The 22,730-nt window shown below is 31.0% G+C and overlaps 1 protein-coding gene across 6 annotated transcripts in view; it reads right to left on the reverse strand.

Annotated features, from left to right (window-relative positions):
• LOC106874758 (uncharacterized) overlaps positions 1-22,730 on the reverse strand; it is a 317,478-nt gene that overhangs the window by 230,015 nt on the left and 64,733 nt on the right. The gene's annotated exons all lie outside the window — the stretch shown is intronic.

Genomic DNA, 22,730 nt, shown 5'->3' on the forward strand with positions numbered 1-22,730 from the left:
AGCACAAATCACTCAAAGCGGATAGAACTTATGGAAGAGAGAGACCCAGAAAAAATGGGACAATGTACTGAAGAGCAATCTTAGGACCTTAAGGAGAAGATGACAAAGGACTGAGATATCTGGCACTTTGCTATACTCAAGAAGATTTTCCCTCTACAGCAAAAGTGTTAATGTTGCTCCCCCTGCTGAAGAGGATTGGCTTGCAAGAGCCTTGTGCCAGTGCCATGTAAAAGGCACTTGTGCTGGCACCATGCGGGAAGCACTTGTGCTGGTATCACATAATAGCACTCATGCTGGCACCATATAAATGCACCCATGCCAGTGCTACAAAAAAGCACCCAGAACACACTTTGTAAAGTGGTTGGCATTAAGAAAGGCATCCAGCTGTAGAAACCAAGTGAAACTAGACTGGAACCTGGTGCAACTCTCCTACTTACCAGCTCTGATCAAACTGTCTAACTCATGCCAGCATGGAAAGCAGACACTAAATGATGATGACAATGATGATGATGATGATGATGATGATGATGATGAAAGGCAGTGATTTAAAATTAAATTTAAATGTTGATTTGCACGACTGAAGATTTACTTCCACAAAATCTTTATTTACTTCACTAGAATTATTCTTATCTCTTCCACTTAAAAAAGAAAAGATATCTACCAAGTTTAACACAGTACAGGCTAATTCAGTGGAGCTGTCATTATATATTCCAGGAAAGATAAATCATTTAGCTTAACACGGAAATGGCTGTTGCATGCCAACCATTATGTGCAGCTTGCAAAATCACATATATTCAATGGCAATGATTGGTAGACATTGGTTTGAAGCTAGCATTCCAGATGATCTCTGACTTATACCCAGCGTTTACATGGACTGTAAAAATAAAATGTTCTACACAGCAATAGGATAACACACCAACAGAAGATTTGAATACACAACTCAATGATAAGTGGAATAACATCTTATTCAGTTGACCACCTTAACTTCACACATACATACTAATACCCACATGTGTATAAGTGCATACATATACACGTGTACACACACATACAAGTATATACATGGTAATTGTAAACCTTGGATTAATGGTTTGTAAAGTTTATCAGCTTCAATAAAATTTGATATTTCAATCTACCTTTCATAGTGAGTAACGTTTCCTATTCTCTCGTTTTGCAGCTTTCTGCTAGCATTCACACACACGTGTGCGCACACGTGTGTATATACATATATACATACACACACAAAGACACACACACGTGAGTATAAAAACATGTGCATATACACATTTTATTCTAAAATATAAATTGATTCTGCAACAGAATATTTAAATAAAAGTCAAGTTTAAGAGAAAGTAACTTGTTTTTATGTCCTTAGTGATTTCATGTATCCATATTCAAATTATTTTAGCACCTTTGAAGAATTGATTTGCTAAATGTACCTGGATAGAAAGGATGAGATTCAGAAAATGGTATGATATCAGCATATTATTATATTTGAATGTTAGGTAGATGGCATCTGAATATGCTGATACTATTTTTAGGTTCATCCCTTTTATTGAGATACATTCAGCAAAATCAGTCAAATAAAGTTGCTAAAATATAATAACATTTTTTTTTTTAAATCATTGGGGATATAAGAACAGTTATGGAATAAAATTCCTGATACCAAAGATGTCAATGACTTGGATATTGTTAGAGTAACTATATGGAAAAAAAATTAAGCTTATGTTAGAACTGTTTACATTTTATATAAGCAAAGAAAAATTAGCTTTCAAATTTATGTATATTTCTTTTATGATTAAAGTTACATACATGTTTCATAAAGTTGGAAAAGAAACATGCTTTTTGATTCTTTTCATCATGTTTTGATGTTTTTATTAATAATTTATTTTCACAATTCTATAAAATCTTTGATGATAACAGCCAATAATTTTCTATTTCTCATTACTATGGCAACACAAATTTTGATAAGCCTGCACACCATAATTTGAAAGCAAAAAAAAAAAAAGTATATTCATAAAGTGTCCTGATATGTTATCATTCCTTAGGAGGTCACTAACTAAGCATAAAAAAGATGTTTCTTTTATAGTGTCTTGTTTATTCCTCAGGCACCAAAAGCAAAAAAAAATATATATATATATATAGTACTGTATATACTATAAATTCTCAAGTCCAAACAGAGATCTTCAATTAATACATGAGATTTTACTGAGTAATCTAAATATCTTACTTCTAAAAACAACAAAAGGACAAAAGAGTACAGAAATACGTTTAGGTTAATGGTGATGATATATCATTTTTTAAAAATTTCCTTTTTTGCTGATGAACTAATGACTTTGTAAGCAAAAGTAAGTTATCATATGCACTAGTGCAAAATGATATGACATCAGTTATTTGACTTCACATGGTCAGATGCATCCATCAATGGATAACTAACAATATTGAATTTAAATTAAAAATGAAGCTCATGCTTTTTCTCTAGTCATTAGTAGCTAAATAAGTACAGTAGTTTGCAAATCTTGAATTGAAATTGGGTCGTATACTCAGCTTACCAACATCTTATCACCTCAAATTCTACGGCATTTACCAACTAACCAACCAACCAACCAACCAGCAAATATAGATGTAGATCATGATTTGTGTGATTTTTGCATCTTGTTTTTTTTTAAATTGTTTGTTTTATCTTTTATTATATTTATCTGTTTATTTTTGTTAATTTAAACTTTTTTTCTCAGAGAAAAGTTGTTCTGCTTTTTAATTTTTATTTATCAAAAGCAAATGCAAAAAATACTCATTTATTACTATGAGGGCATCAACATCACTGAAGACAGGGTTTGGGGACTTGTTTTTACCACATTCCTGACAATAAAATTTGTTAAATTCCCTCCAAGCTTTTATTTAATTGTAGTTTTTCATTTTTTTTTTTTTTCAGTCAGGATATAATTTGAATACATATAGAAATGGATGGAGTTGGGGTAGAATTCATTTGAAGTTATATTTCAAACCATATAATAAAATCCCTCGCTATTCATACAACAGCCACTGATACTATAAAATCGTTGAGTGAATATTACATTATTTAAAATAAATAAATAAATCCGCCAATAGTAAGTTACTACACAGAGAGAATCTTGTAATTGCAAGTTTAGCAGAAACCTACAGGGGTTTAGTTAGCCTTTCATCTTTCAAAAGGGTGATAAAGCGCTTCTTAGATTCCAGGATAAGCAGCTAAATTTCTATATATATATATTATATGACTAGTAGGAGTGACATCCATCTCTTCAACAGAGCAGGATGAGAAAACAAAAGAATAAACATCTAAAAGGTTAAGCTGAAAAACATTTTATTTAATGTTTGATATTATTCTTGATGGACCACAGTTTCAAGAAAATTTTAAAAGCATTACATATTATTAAAAACAAAGCAAAAAAATATGTCAAGAAAGGAAAATATTATGACAGTAGGCAATGAATGCAGTTTCTTGTTACAAAAATTGAGCTGCACTTGGCTTTTACTTAGGGTGCGTTTGAAAGTGTAATCTACCATGCACACTCTAATTTTAACAGATATGTCAATGTAACCTGGTAGCTAAATATCAGCAGCAATGTGCATAGAATTTAGAAAAGAAGAATTTAATCTTTATTGTATGGAGTACATTGTATGCATGCCTCTGGATTTTAAGTTATTCTTTAAAAAATAATAATAAAAAAAAAGAGAACCTAAAAAACTCCAATATTTTTCATTCATATACTTTTACTTTCATTTATTGATTTTATTTAGAAGTTTGACATATTTCATATCTAACATCTTGAATAAGACTTTAACATTAACAAAATACTTTAATATAAAGTTTTGGTAACAGAAATAACAACAGCAACAACAAAAGTATAAATCTTCAAGCAGATCAATGTATGCAACATTTGAAGTGGCTAATAAAACTGGGTTTTCTGACTTAGTTCACTATGACCACCACTGCCACTATCACCACCACCAACAAGTTTTTCCTGATTAGACAGAAAACTAATTTTCCAGTATGAAATATAAAGTCAATTGAATCTATTCCTATGCAATACTAGGAAGGGATGAAAGTTAACACCACCCCAGTGAAGTTTTGATTCAGAATATAACAGGACATAACTAAATAATGATTTCTAACAAAGGCATAATACCACAAACTTTAGGACAGAGAATAGTCAATTAGATTGATTGTAGTACATGACACCCACTTATTTTATTGACTTTGGAAGGATGAATGACGCAGCCAACTTGGGTGTGATTTAAACTCAAAATGTAAAGATAAATAATTAAACACCACTAGGTATTTTATCCACTATCCTATCAGATCTGCCTTTTAATTTGAAGTGCTAATTATTCTAATATAAGCAGCAAGGTTAGAGAATACAACAACTATATGGTGATAGGAAACAGCCAATTTGAGAAAACATACAAATATTTATCTATTTGGAAAAGAATAGATACTCCAGATATTTATTTTGCACAGTTACAACACATTAAATTACTAGGGAACTAACAGTGCTTCTATTCATGTTAACTAAAAAAAAAAAAGTTAATTATATTATTAATTTCTTTAGATGTTAATAAACCATTATGCTGAAACCATCCAAAGATAAACTATTAGCTAAACAATAAACACTTTATAATGTGCAAATTAATTTTTAGGTAAGTTGCACATGAAAATCAAAAACAAAAAGCCGAAACATTATCATCATAAATAGTCAAATTGAAGCCATTTATTATGAATAAATAGAAAAACCTATTATACAACCAATATACATCATAACTAAAATACAGAGTGAAAATATATGACAGTGAATAAGAGTGGTGTGATTGAGATAAAGTAGAGACTAATGTTTCTAGCAGCACCCTTCCTCACAGACTTACACTAACCAAGAAATGCTAGTATCCTTTTACACAAATCAGTAAGAAAATCTCTAAAAAGCTGATTAACCTCTTAGAAACAGCAACCAAATTTCCTTCAAATCATACCATACAATCTTTAAAAAAAAAAAGCTGGTCATAGCTGAAACATCTTTTGATCATTGGTTTGAAACAGCAGTAACAACCCTTTTAACATTGAATGCAACATATCATATTTTTAAACTCTCCTACTGTGTCCTTTGCTTTAAACAGAAGAGAGGTTCCACATTTTATGGTTGAGTGGTCAGAAGTAGCAAAGGCATTCAACAAATACTTACTACAACATAGACAAATAACCAAATTCTTTTTTACATCCATACAAATTCAGCTATAAAATATTATTAACCAGACAAAAAAAAATAGTAATAATAAAACCTAACTAGGTTATATATATATCTAACATTTCATTCTTTCACAAAAGTAAAAAAAAAAAAACATCACACTGTTGGTTTTGTTTATCTGTTTAACCATTTCATCTCCTATCTAAAAAGTTATGCATCCTAAAAGTTTTGTTGAGAGGTGTTGTTGATAGTATAGCAGCATGGAATGTGGCAGATTATTCTGTTCATGAAGTAATGAAAGATTGCTGTGAATTTACTGTAAACTAAACAGAGGTGGTGGTGGTGGGGCTACTGAACAGCAAAATACAGTGTATCCTAACCATAACTTCTGCTCTAGAGGAAATGCTTGACGTAAAAAACACATATATAAGTTAATGAGTTGCATGCATTTCTGGTAGGAAAAGGTATCAAATTTTGTTCATGGGGTTATGTATATGAGGAAAGCATTTTGTCTATTTTGTTCACAATTACAAATAACTTTCATTCCTAATCCTATGTTGGAGGATAGTTGTGAAACTATACTGGTCACACTTAAAAGAGGACAAAGATACCTACATTTGACTAATAACAAAGTTTATACCAAACATTTTCTTAACATGGAATTACAAATGTAACTATTTTTAATCCCAGAGGTCATCATATAAATCAAGACAATAAATTTAGTTTATAAATATACATAGAAACTAAGAGGTTTTTGCTTCTATGAGACTTGACCCGTTGAATTAAAACAAATTTACAGCATACTTTTACAAATGTAAACAATCTTATCCACTGGAGGTGCAAAGCCTGAAATTTGATGGGAGGAGGCTTATCAATTACATCAACCCTAGTGCTCAACTGCTACTTCTTTTATCAACTCAAAAAAGATGAAAGACAAAGTTAACCACAGCAGAATTTGAACGCATAATTTAAAGTCAGAAGAAATACTGCTAAGCATTTTATCTGGTGTTCTAACAATTCTGCCAGCTCGATGCCTACAAATGTAAATAATAAACAGCCAGTGTAGATAGTTTATTATACATTTTAAGTTATACATGTAGAGAATTAAATGTTATATTAGATTCAGACCAGCTAAAAAGCCATAAACAATAAAAGTAATTGCCTAGTTTCAAATGAAAAACAAAAACAGATCAGCTATCAACATAGGATATGAAATTAGAATAATTTGCCTGATATGAAATATAGTTTGTTCATGAAAACACTGATGGAGTAGTTTATTTGCCTATCTCTTCATTTTAAGTCAGTAGAGTATATCTTAAGAAATATTTCCCTAAAACTTGGTTAAATTATCTAGATAGACTCCCCCAATCAGCGATCATGTCACTATTAACTAGGCTAAAATACTGTGTAACTGATCTGATAAAGACTTATATCTCTATCCAAGCTCTTAAGAAGAAAATATATTTCACAAAAATACTAAGATAAATCCTTCTGAGCCAAAAGTGAAGCTTCCCACAACAGAATTTTGATAGTACTCATACAATTTCTTTAAGAGAAAAATAATTCCATTTATTATTTGAACGCACACATTTTAAATCAGTGGCTCCCAAATCTTTTCAAGCTGCCACCTCCTTGATGCCCAGGCCACATTCCTAGTGCCCCCACTCCAACTAACCATCAGAAACATAGACCTCTTTCTGAAGCAAATTCAAAGCAACTGTATTTCACAAATAAAATTTAACCTAATCAACCCATTATTTTGTTGTTTTTACATGAATTGCTATCCCACTATTGCACCGCTTTTTATATGATCCGCTACTCCATTATCACCCCACTTTTCTTCAATGCCCCCTTGGAAGTTTCCACTGCCTCCAGGGGGGGGGGGGCAATACTATCCACTTTAGGAACCACTGTTTTAAATCTTTCATCCAAAACCATTTGATTCTTATAGAGATGTTTTTTTCTCCAAGTTAAGCCTGAATGAATAAATCTATAATCAAAGGCATCCCAGCTGTTAACCATCACTCTTTTTTATCCAAATATATTGTAACTAATGGTTCTAAGGCAAATGCAAAATGGCCAAATGGTTAAGAAGTTTGCTTTGCAATTATGAGGTCCTGGTTTTGATTTTACTGTAGCCATCTTGAGTGCCATTTTCTACATCCTTGGTCAACCCATACCTTGTGAGTGAAATCAAGTGTATTTCTCTGGGGGAGTAGTTGAACTATGAAGTGTGTGTGTATGTGTGTGTGTGTGAGAGAGAGAGAAAGAGAGAGAGAGAGAGAGAGAGAGAGAGAGAGAGAGAGAGTGTGTGTGTGTGTGTGTGTGTGTGTGTGTGTGTGTGTGTGTGTGTGTGTGTGTGTGTGTGTACATATAAATATAAACCATATGTATCTTAGAAGCATATTACCCTATTAAACATCAGAGTCCTCAATATGTAAATATAATTCTTCCAACACAAAAGATGTATCAAGTTGCATATGTTCTAACAGCAGTGCTTTTATTGACCTACTATTTATTTTCATTGCTCTTCTGCTCTTCCCGCTCTGTGTGTGTGTAAGATCAAGAAAAGTAATGAAGAGAAAAGCGAGATTCCTAAAATTACTTCAGCTGTTAGAACCTAGGCAACTAAATACATGCTTTGTGCTCTTCCAGTTAATGTAATGATGGTTAACCCTTTAGCATTCAGATTACTCTTTCAAATGTAATGTGTCATTCATTGACATTGTTTTGCGTTAATCATGCATTATCTCATAGCTTCAAGATACCAATTATATGATTACTTATTTTTACAAAGACACTGTAAGGTAGGAGTGAGAAGCCAGATCTGGCCAGTTTAAATACTAAAAGGTTAAATTCATTATGGGAAGTGAATAATAAATTTCATATATATATATATATATATATATATATATATATATATATATATATATATATATATATATATATATATATATAAGTAAATGGGTCTTGGTCAGAATTTACAATCATGAGTGTTCAGCTGTTCTATCAACTGAGCTACTAGGCTCACTGAATTAACTCATAAGTGGCTGAGTATTCCACAGTTACATGCAACCTTCACGTAATTCTGAAGTGGAAACAGCATGACACTGGGAAAGGGCTGAAACCTTAAATTACAGATGCTATCCATCTGAGAGTCTTCTGTACTGTTTCCAATTAACTAATTTCACTCACAATGTATGCGATGATCCAAAGATATGGAAAATGACATTTGCCTAACGTATCACACAGCAGAATGAAAACCAGGACTTCATGGTTACAAGACAAACTTCTTAACCATTTGACCAAACTGTGCATATATATATATGTGTGCATTTGTGTATGCGTGTGTTTGTGTGCATGTTTGTGAAGTTCTTCAGCTTCACTAAAACTCCATAGTTAACTCTACTGTTGGTATTCAAGTGCTATTTTCTCCACATTGTTTTGCACTTATGCGTTTGCACATATATAACTATGTACATTCACACACACTATATGTATATATGTACATATATGTATGTATGTATGTACATATATGTATGTATGTATGTATGTATGTATGTATATATATATATATATATATATAAAACCATAGCTATTCCATAATCAAGTTACAAAAAAAACAACCTTCACCTTGAAAACTGTAAGAAAAGCACAATGTGTATGTGTGTGTGTGTGTGTGTGTGTGCATGTGTATGAGAGAGAGAGGGTGTGAATGTGTTTGTGTGAAGTGTCAATATATGTACATATACATTGACACACTTCATCGTACACACAGACACACTCAAACTTGCATGCAATATACAAGCATGCATCCACCTAAAGGAAAAAATCTGAGAGGCTGTGTGTATGTAAATGTGCGTGTACTCCTATGTTTTCACAAGAACAGGCTTTTTCTATTAAAAATATCTGATAAATTGCTAGCAGCCACTACCAATACATCATACATCTATAAATATTATATTCTATTTAAAATAGATGCATGTATTATTTTCTTTTCTTAATCACTTCAAAAATATTTGAAATATGACTTATAATGACAACCACATTTATAGCAATATAGCATTACCAATGCTGGAGCTCAGAATTAGTACATTTATTGTTGGATTGAATTGTTCAGAATACTTCTTTTACATATTCTAAACTGAAGTCTTAAAATCTTAAAATGAATTTATTTCTCTGTTGTAATTCCATAACCGCTAACATTATTTTGTCTTTTCAGATACATGTATTAATTTAACTCAGGATACAGTGAAGACAGAACTAAACTAGTTTTCTCTATGTATGATACTGCTTAGCTGTAGACATCTTTCATCTACAAATAAAAAAATTCCAAAGGCCTGAGATCTAGAATATCAATTCTGAGGGTATTGATTGGAAGATTCTTAATCACTGAGTCAATCGTGAATATTGAATATCAAGTCTTGCATTTGTAATAATACATTTTTATTATATATATATTTTTTTGGGAGAGTTACAATGAATAACAACCTTAAAAATATTCAATTCAGAACACAGATTTGGGTCAGTGGTTTGAAAATGTTAAAATAAAAGTCAGTTACTAAAGTAAAAAAAAAAAATATTGGCTATGTTATATATTCCAATGGTTGAATGCAATTAAATACAGGTACACACTAATTTTCCAGCACATCTTCTAATCTAGACATAACAGTGAGTAGACCTATGAATTTCTCATGACCCACTAGACTAGTTAACTGGGTGGCCACAGAGGGAACTGTGTATCATTTATGTTTCTAAAGAATAAGCAAAGGTTTTTCGTGAAGCTTTGCAAGAGAGATAGCTATGAATCACATGGTGATGGTCCCTTAGAAATACACTCTGACTTATTATTCTGTGATTCCTGTTACTCCAGAAAAATTAATAATATGGCATTGCAAGGAAATTAGTGGTACACAGTTAAGAATATACCATTAAAGTCTGGAAACTTACTAGAATTACTATAAAGCCAACCAAGAAGTGGCACATATCTAAGATTTTGATCTTACAAATCAAAATACTGTTTGTTTGAAATTCTACATTACTTGCAGCAATGGTGAAATTAGCAAATGAAATATTATGTGTGATCAGAAAACAGAACATGTTACAGTTGAATACATCTTTGGACAAGTTTGGTAGAGAAGAAAAACTTGTTTGGTTCAGTATTTAAAGAAAAAATGGATTGATAAGCTATTTTTGCATTGGTTAACACAAAAAATTCCCTAAAGTCCACTGATTTGGCTAATCAGAACCAGTGGTAATCAAAACTCTAATCAGGTCCCAAATCTAAACACATGCTAGTGATATATATATTTTACAGAACATTTTAAACTTTCAAATTAAAAACTAATAATAAATTCTCTTCTTATAAACTGAGCTCGCAGGCCATATGTTTGGCATCCTTGTTCTATGCCACTGCATCCCTACAAAACCCTCATTCTATTCACATTTTCTTTATGAACACAAATATCATGCTAGCCTTACCATGATACTAATCATGCTAGCTTTACCCAGTTTCATTCTTATGATTTAGTCTAAACAGACCTGAACATTTATGAATACTGATTCTTCTCTTCAAGCTAACAAACAAGAAAACATCTTGTTTTACTTCAAATGTTGCAAATCATCATACAATGCTGTTATACTACATTTCACTCATTTCAAGTACACCCCCACAAAAAAAGAGGGGGCTTTTTTTTAAACTGAAGTCAAACTCTGAAACTACAACTGCAGAATATAAATATATTGAATTAAATATAGCATGCACACACACACACACACACACACACACACACACACACACACACAATAATGAATAACATAGAGAAGTAGGACACAGAAGAATAAAACAAAAATAACAATAACAATACTCACAGATGAGTAAATATGAAAAGAAGCAATTTATCAAGCAATATCAGTTTATAATTCACTAATAACCTGGTCAAATATGTTGAACCATCAACAGCTGTCAACCAACTTATTTATCCCAAAGTTTACATTATACAGCTGACAAATTTTGTAGAAGAGATGACAATACTGCAAACTGAGCATGAAGTGGCTTAGCAAAATGGATAATATTGTAAGATTGTTAAAGGCCAAAAATAGAGAAACTAATTTATTCTACTAAAATTATTATTCAGCTTTAATCTAAAGCATATGTATTAAAGAAATAGAAACAAAAAAAAAAAAAGATATTTTAAAGAAACTTATGAAATAAAATTCTTACAATAAATAAACACAAAATTAAATTTAAACATTTATTTGTGTTATCTGTAACATTTTATTAAAGGAGATTTTCAAACTCTCATCATTATTCAAGATAAATGTGCCTTAAAAGTTGACAACCATGAAAAATTTCAAGAAGATTGATAAAAATGTGAAGATATATATTAATGATTCATCTTACTTTCAAAACAAGACAGAATTAAAAAAAAAAAAAAAGAAGATAAGCTTTCAAGATCCTAACATGCCACAAACTCATTATACCCCTACAATCAATACAACACCGAGAATAAAGAATTTTGAAATAAATGTGCTTGTTATAAAACATTTCTTTTAAGACAGATAGGCCTAGCTTACTCCATAGCCTCAGATATCTTAGTAACATACCAGAACACAATTATCATTCTAAATCCCTGTCTGCAATTTAGCCTAGAAAACTTTACAATGTAAACACTGGAATAGCTTTCATATTAATTCTAGCTCATTGCTCAACCTCAATGCTTGGTTACCAGTCTCACTGATAAATCCCTATATAATCATTGCTTAGCAACTAGTTCCATCATGACCCCTTTGATTATAGAAGTGATGAAAGAATATTAAAACAGTAGCTTGTTGAGCAAACCATGAGTGTCATACTTTACCCCACACAATGAAATAATCAAATAATAGAGAATGCAGTATGGCACAGAACAAAATTAAAACATAGAATATCTTTTAGTTGGATCTTTTGTTCACTCATAAATATTAATTACTCTCATAACATAAGTCTGCTCAAGCAGAACTGACTTCAGCTACTTGACAAAATTCACAAAACATGTATGTGTACTGTTGCTGCTTGAATATAGCCAGATGTCTGAGATAAATTATTATTAGTATTGATGGAGAAATACTTTGGACTGTTAATGTCACCCCACTATGTTCCAAACAATTTGGCACCAATTCACCAGATCTGTCATGTCTATTGCACTAGATTCAAACTCATCAACTTTTATTTTAAATGTTGGAACTCAGCATGAAATATATATCAATGACATAGACACCAAACCATTCAACACACACTCAACCAGAACAGAACAAACAGAGTGAACATTAAAAAACTCCATTAGTAACAATGTTTTGACTTTTATGTTTACCTCAAGCATTTAGATATGCATATAAATGCATAATTACTCCAATTTATGTAAACTTTTGTAATAAAAAATAAATCAAGCCTGTATAAAAGAACCTCTATATGTAATAGAGAAAAATCAGAAGTACATATCAATTTGGAATTTTAAATCACAAAGAAAAAAAAATAACTGAAAGTTGTTTGCAAAAGTAACAATATAGAAACAGCTTGACAGTATCATTTCCATGTGTATCCATTCAAGGATGTTACTTTGCATATTAAATAAATTGTTTAGTGGGTTGAGTAGGTCTCTTTTTAGCTAGTGAAATTCATAAAAGCAAATCAAAAATAAAATCTCTTCAATGGACACAATATGGCAAGAAAGACCCTGCTGTTGATTTTATAAATGAAACTTACTGTGTTTTCAACAAAGCTTACTAAATAGTATTTCACACATGTGAAGAGATTATTTTCAGATGTCAGGGATTTTCACGATAGACCCAATTTAATATTAAAAATAAATAAGTAAAAATAAAATAAAAAATGAAAACAACATTAATATAGTTTTTCTAGCCATAAAAAATGAATTGATTTTCTGAATGTAGTTCTTATAGTAGTTGTGGGTGATACAATAAATATAACTAGATGGAATGAGAGAGTAAAAGAGTGAAGACTATTCAAGAATGGAAACTGGACTAGATAAAAATTTCCTCACTCCATTGAATATTTGAAAATAGAGCCTTGTTTAAAGAGTATAGCACTATCTATTTTTGAGTCTTACATTCCATCAAATCAGCTACTTTTAATGATGCTCTATAATAGTACACTTTACATGGTATCAAGCAAGGTTAGATGTACTTGAAAATGAACTTTTCATTTTCAAGCCAGTTTTTCTATTAATTCACCATTCTGAATGAATTTTCATATAGTTGTTTGTTTTTGCTTTCAATTTCTGTCACATATATTCAACAGCAGGCTTATTTCAAACTACAATTGGTAAGTAAATGTATGTTTATCTATAATCTGCCTGTAACAATAATTTATTCAGAACTAAAAACAAAAGGGAAAAATACTAAGCTAAATATCAAATGTCACTAAAATGGCAATGATGACAAATGCACCTAATGAAATGCATGAATATTGATGAAACATTATGGTAAGGAGGATAGCTTATAAAAGCAAAAACATTTAAAAAATCTTGATAAATATATCATGTTCAGATAAATCTAACATTGAAGCTTTCAAATCTAAACACAATATATTGATTAGCATATGGACTGAACATCAGAATTCAGAGAATATTAACCTTGTTCATTTTACAGATTCACTGTTGCCAGAAGGTAATTTTTATACCATTAATATGTCTACCAAATTATACAAGTGACCTGTAAATGAACCTACGTTATCTTTGCTATCTCATAATGGTTAGTCATTTAAGTCACGAGGGAATTTTTAAAAACTTTTTTTGCCTATCTGTGCAAGTGTACTTCATATTTGAGTGATAAACATTGTTAAATCACATATGTTACAAATTTTACTACATTATACCACATTTTAAATTCATTTGTTTCAATAAGTTATATTTCAGAATGGTTTCTTTCACATATGACAACAGATGTTTCAGTGCTTTCCTTCACATTTTGAAATAGTTGTAAATGTTTAAAAAAAACAAAAAAAACTTTCATTAATAACATATTCAAAGAAATATATATATATCTGTAATATAATATGTGACAATTATTCAGTTGCCATAATAAAACTCCAAGTTTCGGATGTCGGAGCGGAAATCTGCTCTGGCATCTCGTTAGTCATTAAGACAAACAAAAATGCTCTCCTATTTACATAATATCAAGGTCTCATTCATTTTTTTGTTGTCATACTATTACCATTAATATATATATATATATATATATATATATATATATATATATATATCATATTATATTATATTATATATATGTGTGTGTGTGTGTGTGTGTGTGTGTGTATGTGTGTGTGTGTGTGTGTCAAAGCCTATAAGGAACAATTGGAATTGGCATAATCTTCAAAAGTTATATGGTGAGTTAGAACCCAATCCTTATCTAATTACATGCAACACATTTCTTAACCCTTTTGAAACACAGTGTTCTGGTATGTGTAGCCAAAAAGACCAAAATGTTTTTTCAGATGAGGTTGAAAATGATGGGTGTATGTAGAAAACAAAGTATAAAGTGCCTGAAACTGCTTTATTAGTATGCAAAACTATATATATTATATAGTTTTATATTATATCTACTGAAAGACAATTGCTGATTAGCTATTGCACTTCAAAACGTTTGTTTCGTCGGCCGATGGATTAGCCTCAAAGTCTTTTCAGCTGTATCACTTGAGCCAATCAATTGGCCCGGGTGTCCCAAGAATGTTAAAATATTAGAATTTGCTCTCAGACATAAGCTACTATAGAAATAATTAAATACTGGTGTTAATCTTAATACAAAGATCATCATCATCATCGTTTAACATCCACTTTCCATGCAAGCATAGGTTGGACGATTTGACTGAGGACTGGTGAAACCGGATGGCAACACCAGCCTCCAATCTGATTTGGCAGAGTTTCTACAGCTGAATGCCCTTCCTAACGCCAACCAGTCAGATGATTTTACAAAAATATGCTCATGTTATATGTTATATCTAATTATGATTAATATAAATAAAATTAGGGGAAGCAGTGACAAGTAGAAGTTATAATGCTGTTCTTCCTTATAAAAAACAAATGTACACAGACGGATGGGTGGATGGATGGATGGATCCAACATTGAAGGAAGACTAACAGGGAAGTAGAAATTACATTAGAGTGATGAAATGAGTTGTACCCAATGCAAAATAGGTAATCCTCAAATAACATTACCAACAGTACATTAGCAGTAACAAAATATTTAAATATTGCTTGGAAGCAATATAGAAAAGAATATATGCTGTAAAGAATTATTGACGTTTTAAGTAAGTTTGATAATGATATGTTAGTATATTACTATCAGAGTTTTATTTTTGTTTGTATTACATTTTTCATTTACAATATCTGGGTTTTTACAGAAAAGAAAAAAAAATCATTATGGCTTTTAGTTAGGCTTAAACAAACATGATAAAAGTTGCATTTAAAAAATTGTTGTTTTCTTTTAAAAGTTATCCTTAAAATGTTTGCACTTAGTTTTTTTTTTTTTTATATACATAACAACATAAAGAAGTCATTAACAGGCATTCATAAACAAATTTTTTTAATATCTTATGATTTTTAAAACAAATAATATCAGAAATTTCCTGTCTTTTTCTTATAAGTACAACAGTATTTCACTGATGTTCAGTGAGGAAGCTATTCTGAATTTCACCTTGAATAGTTAAAGTGTGAAGATTTTAATATTATAGCAGGTGGTACTAACTGTCACCTCATCACTTCAAGCAGATGTTAATTGTTTGTTGATATACTAAAAAAAGAAAAAAAAAATTTAAGCACCACCAAGGCATCATTTGTATTCCATTGACCAAGTTCATAGAATGGAACAGTACTGTATGTTATTCTATTTAGGTTTGATAGACTATTTGTAGAATATCATTAGCTAAATTATTAATTTCGCCCATGAAAGAGGCAGCTGTCAAGAAAGGATAAAGGAAGTACATCCTTTCAGAAACAATAAGGGTCAAAAAGGCAAGTAGATAAAAAAACAAGTCTCTTCCAAAGAAAGGCCTGCTACCTACTCTCCAGCCAGGCAAACCAAGGTAACAGAATTCAGTGCTCTGCCCAGAGAACCAATGAATGGATATGAAGTCTTAACTGATAAATTGATGGAGTTATTTAAAATGTACAAAAGACCAGTACTTTTCACACATTTTAAATTATCCTCTCCTTTCTTTTATCAACACTTTTCCTCAATAACTTAGATTGGTTTAGGCCAAGACTATAACTCAATAGCACCACCTGAAAATACACCAGAAAAAATTGCTGCCTACAGGCTGATCACCATCAAAAGACTATTGGGAATAACATTCCAACCACAAATATTACCAGACAATCTGCATAAAAATTGAAAATATTTGTGAAAATTAAGGCAGTTAAAAACTGCATATTTATAGCTCCCACTTACTGCTACCCTTGTCCCCACTAATAAAATCTTCCCTCACCCTCAAGGAGTTGGAACTATCTAGTTTGAGAAGCACTGATATATACACTATTAACCTCCTCTTTTATTTTGATTCCGCCATTCACTTTTTATTTTCAGATCCTAAATTTCAACATACTTACAGAACTCTAAGTTAAGTTCAGATTTAGAAACTATTTATAACACAAGGTTCAATGTCACAACCGTAGAATATTATTAACACAATGGTTAAGAACATTGAAATTTTTTGTCAGAAATAAATGAAAAGAAAATAGTAAAGCTGAGTGATTCAACATATATAATACTGCCATATTTTTCATTATCTTGGATTTAAGCAGATACCAGAGAGTATTTGCTTATCACTCTGTTCCTTCTCTCATATAGTTACCACAAATAATGAGACAACTTCTTTCCTTTTCTTTTTGTCAATAAATTTCATAGAAATATTGGCAGTGGTACTAGTGTTGGTGGTGGTGGCTTTGGAGATTATCGCAACAGCTACATCTGTTACAGCTTTTGTTGTTGATGACATTGTGAGACAGCTTCAGTTATTTATGCTTCTTAGTGCAGTAGCCAAATGAAAGTCTGAGAGTAATCCATTGGTTTGGCAACCTAGATATGCCACACTTCAGTCTAACCTCAGACCACATTACAAAATATGCCATTAAGATGTTCTCTCATGGAATGTATTCTTAGATTCTCTAATTATGGATTTTGAATGGCAGCAATGTTTTGGCGAAAACAGTATTTTATACGAAAGTTTCCAGTGATATGTCAGGAAACTGTGACAGAAATAGCCATGCAGGTTATATGGAAACAGATTGAGAGACAAGAAGACAGTTAAAGAAAGAAAAGTTGAAACCAACAGTGAGACAACTAGGGAGATATATAGATGGAGCTAATCAGAAATGGTGAAATAGACAGAATGACAGAGAGATGATTTAGAGAACTGACAGGCACATTCTCTCAGAAACAATATTAATGATTGAGGATGTTACACAAGCCAAGTCCAGAATGAGACTGCTTGATCAATTAGATTCAGTGAAATTTGGAAACATCCTCTATATTCATAAGCCCATCATACAGGTGCCTATATACAGTAAGACAAAAAGCTAGTTCATAGGGCTTAGACAGTTGTTGAAAGCAAATCTAAAACTGAGTCTAAAGGGGAAAAAATCAAGTTTCAAAATCTAACAAACCTAACAGCATTATTAAAAGGTAAAAAAGATATTCAAACAATCCATCAACAAGGAAAAATAAAAGACAAAGAATAAAACATGTAGGTCAAAGAAATATACTGCAATGATAATTTAAAGATATCTTTTTTTAATATGCTACAATTATTTTGATTAAATTACTGAAATCAATTTCTCACACTAGTTTGCAAATCTCTCCTAGAAATAATGATATCAGGCAATTCAAAAGAAATAAGGAGGTTAAAGCTATGAGATAATGATGAACAACCAAACTTTTCGTGTACTCTTTAGCCAATGTAATAAAAAGAAGCCAGTTCTCCTTGAGCAGAAGCAATTTAACTAGCAGAATCTTCATGAAGCAGCCAGATAATGCATCTTGTCATGGTTCCAGACTTATTAAATCAGGCATTTTTTCTTTTTTTTATAGAGAAACGATTCTTATTTGACTTTATTATTCCCAAGACCTTTACCCCATTCAAGATCATTAGAATGAATGGAAAGAATGAATCAATAGATATTATAAAAATGTGGCAGAGTAGTGAAGGAGAAAAAAATGTGATATTAATGATACAACCAAGGATGGGAATCATGTAAAAAAAAGAATACTATTTGGCAAACATTCCATTAATTTTGTGAACAAATATTAAAATACTCAAAGAAAAGTTTTTAACAAAATATCTCTTAATATAATGAAATGATCTTTCACAAATTGTATTTTTTTTAAAGCTGTTCTATGTTCTTAAATTTAATGAATTTGAAAATCAATAAAAAATTTTTATCAAAAGATCACTATATATATTGCCCTACTGGCGGTTTTCCACTAGTCATTATAAGGATGTGTGTACGTGCGCGTGCACATGTGTGTGTGTGTGTATGTGTGTTGTGTGTAAGCATGTGTTTTAGCAGTTAAGGTGTTGAACTCATGATTGTAAGATTGTGGTTTCAATTCTTGAACCAGGTGACATGTTTACCTGAACAAGGCACTTCATTCCACATTGCTCCATTCCACATTGCTCCATTCCACTCAGCTGACAAAAATGAGTAATCCTACAACAGATTGGTATCACATCCAAAGGGGAATATATGCACCACCAAAACTGGGAAACTTGCCCTATGAGTCTATATATGACTTGGGTAGGGTCTTTATCCTTCTATATATATATAAATGGCTTCAAATTTTGGCAGAATTTGAACTCAGAACATGAAAACGAGATGAAATGCCACTAAGAATTTTGTCTGGCATGCTAACAATTCTCCTGATTCACTACCATAATAATAATAATAATAATAATAATAATAATAATAATAATAATAATAATAATAATAATAATACACATACACCCACTTAACTGTCATATTTTATAATTCTTCATGTCCCATGTTACATGGAAGTTATTTATTATGTATTGCATGCAGTCAATAGAAGAGAGAAGCTTAATGAGATTTAAGAATAAAAAAAACTTTCTATGTGCCAACCCCAAACAAGAAAGAGAATGTCTTAACAATAAATTAACCCCATGATATTGATTAAAAGCAAGCAAATGAAAGAAGTAATAAAGACCTATTTTCTAAAATTCTATTGATGTTTAATACAAAGAACATCATTAGTATCTCGAGAATCTACTCAAGTTTTAGTCTGGAGATCTCTACTACATACATCTATTGTATCACCAAAGTGAGATATGATAGTATATTTAGACATGACTGAAATTATTTGATCAATTCTGAGTTACTATAATGAAACATAAATCTTGTAGACAATAGATTTTCACTGTAAACATGCACAGTGTAATTGTAGTGTGATTTCATAAAAACCACATTCAAAACAAAAGAACTTAAGGCAAATAAACTATATTATTTTTCATAATATCAGAAAGGCTGTACGGCTTAGTTAAACAGCCTGTCAATACATTAGACCAGCATTTTATATATTACACTAAATGTGTGAGTGAAATTGCATACAATTGGTTTAATTAAATTTAATAAAAATATTTCGATAAAGAGTCTTACAATAAAATCTCTAATATATTATAACTAAATTACATTATTCATGAAACAATGGCACCATAAATAGTCAGAAAGTAGAATACAAAAGAGTCAGTCCCCAGGTTATGAAATCACAAGTAAAAATAGTACTCTTGACAATTTACCCCTTAATGCATTTAAATGACATTATAGACCAATGTACAGAATTTCTAATGTTTAAAATGTTCTTGACTGCACACCCTCCCATACACACACACCATTATTTGTTGCAATTGACTCTACCACTTGTGTCAGACGTAGGGTAAGCAAATACATATCAATCAGCAAAATAACTGGTTACATTTCACTCAGCAAAATAATTACTTTGACTAAAATTTCAATTTTTGTTTTAACTTTCACTATATGATTTATGTTCAGAGAAAGGAGGGCTTTATGTATGTTACTAATGTCATCAAGGTACATTATATATATATATATATATATATATATATATGTATATAAAGAAAAAGTACTTATGATACTGACTTCAAAATCTGAGAACTGCAATGATTAAAACACACTATCTCCAACATATCTCATTAAAGGCATACCACATAACAGATAATGAATTAGAGAAAGAGAAGTGATAAAAATATTAATTACAATCCAATAAGTTTATTTGTTTCCCATGATGTTAAAGGCATTATCAAGTCAAACACCATATTTATTTACAAATAAGTTTAACCTTTTTAGTTATACACACTACTTATTCACATAAATTCGGTGCAATTTTATTATATAGTTATTTTGAACCAAAGAGCCTAATGACATGAAGAGGCAAATTTTAAAGACATTATGATCTTAAGTCATTAGGTTAATTGACAGCACTCATAATTCAGTCTACTGAGTTGAAAATATGAAATGTATGTGATTAAAAAAACTATATTCCCTATTGGATATAACTGGTAAATAAAATATTATTTCAACTTAAGACAACTCTGCTTGAAAACACTTACTTAGGAATTCTTGCAAATTTCTGAATCTTGAACTGCAAGCCTGTTTTCATATTAAGCAAGCAACAAATGTAAATATTGTAATCATAATCCTTATTTTAAAACTACTTTCTCCTACTGGTATAGCTTGGCCAATATTTTTAATACACTATCTCACCATGTCTCTTTAGTATGTTTCACATTATTTCAGAAGACCAAAACATTCTCTTATTTAACTTTTTCACTTTTCTCCAAACTTCTTTATCAAATTCTGTCATGGCTATCTATCCCTGAAGTACAAGCAACCAAATCTTCCTCAAACTTATCCTACCAGCTTAAAAAAAGATGAAAATATTAGATTTTTTTTAATAAGATAGTTAGAAGCAAAGAAAGATTTACACATTTTCTTTGCAGGCCTTAAACAGTTGAGATTTATATAGTTATATTCAGCTTGAGTATCTGTAGGTCAATGTCTATAGAAAATGTGGGTTGGGAAGGAATTCTAGAGGGTTACAGTTCTGAGGAAGAAAGATTGGTAAAATGACTAATCTGGAGTTTGAGTGATGAAACTTAAAATAGTGATGATGGGTGACTCTAACTGGATAAGGCATGCAAGTGACAAAGCAATTAGAAAATGCTCCAATATTGAAGCAACTATTCATTTAGATTTAGTTTTCAAGATTTTCTACACAAGAAAAGATAAGTCAAGTGTTAAGATCCTTAAGCAAGGATTGACTGAAGTGTCAACAAATGCAAGCTTCAGGTAAACATATTTTATTGACTCAGAAATGTTTATCTGTAACAATTCTATTGCTAACTGCTTAACAGCTGATAATGTTTGAGCTGACTTATTTGGATACCCAATAATAAACACCAACTTTTCATCAAAGTGACTTATAATAATAATAATAACAACAATAACAATAATTAACAAAACATCACATGCTTTTGCTCTTGATTCTGAACACTTACATAATATAACCTTGCAGAAGGAAAAAAAGTATCTGAGAAAAATAATAAAATATAATTTCTTTTCCATTTATACCTCCAGGAGTGAATATATTTAACAATAAACAGAACCCTGTAAAGAAAACAGTCATTAGATTGCTCTTTAATTAATTATTGCAGCTTTAATTGGTTTCGGACATCCAGATATTGACTATTTTGTTGTGACAACACACACACACACACACACACACACACATGCACATGCACGCACGCACACACACACACACACACATATATAGATATGCAGTGAATGTTTGGCTGTACAAATGGAAGCAGGGGTATTCAATATATGTAGTAAAGTTTATTTTATTCTTTTGATGCTGTCACAATTTGTTTTTCATTATATGATAAACCACTGAGAGACCTTCTATGTAGTTGCTCAGCCTACTAGAAATACTAACCAAATATCCCCTCAAATTACACCCTACCTTCTCACAAAAAAGAAGAAAAAATACAAGATAGTCATGATGGAACCTCGTTGATCATGGGTCCCGGCTAAACAACACAAAAACAACAATATATGAAGTGAAAAGTCTTAAGTAATACTCCAATATTTTCTTCATATAAGAAACAATGACAATACAAAACAACTGCATCCACGAACAAACTAGTTCGGTATTCCTACTTATTTATTAATAATGATAAGCACTTACTAAGGGATAATGCCACCTGTATATGTTTTGCTTGGAGGCATGATAGAAAATCCTTGATGACCAGTTCATTAATACTCTAGAAGAAACTCAAACTTCAACACCCAAGTTGAGAGGGGAATGTTTTGTCATATACATAAATGTTACAATGTACAGGTTTTCTATTAATATTATGAAATCATTTTGTTAACTCACAAAGAGTAATTGAAAATACATTTAACGCATCAGCAACATATTAAA

The sequence above is a fragment of the Octopus bimaculoides genome, chromosome 20, assembly GCF_046866305.1.
Source record: "Octopus bimaculoides isolate indiv1 chromosome 20, ASM4686630v1, whole genome shotgun sequence".
Classification (NCBI taxonomy): Eukaryota; Metazoa; Mollusca; class Cephalopoda; order Octopoda; family Octopodidae; genus Octopus; species Octopus bimaculoides.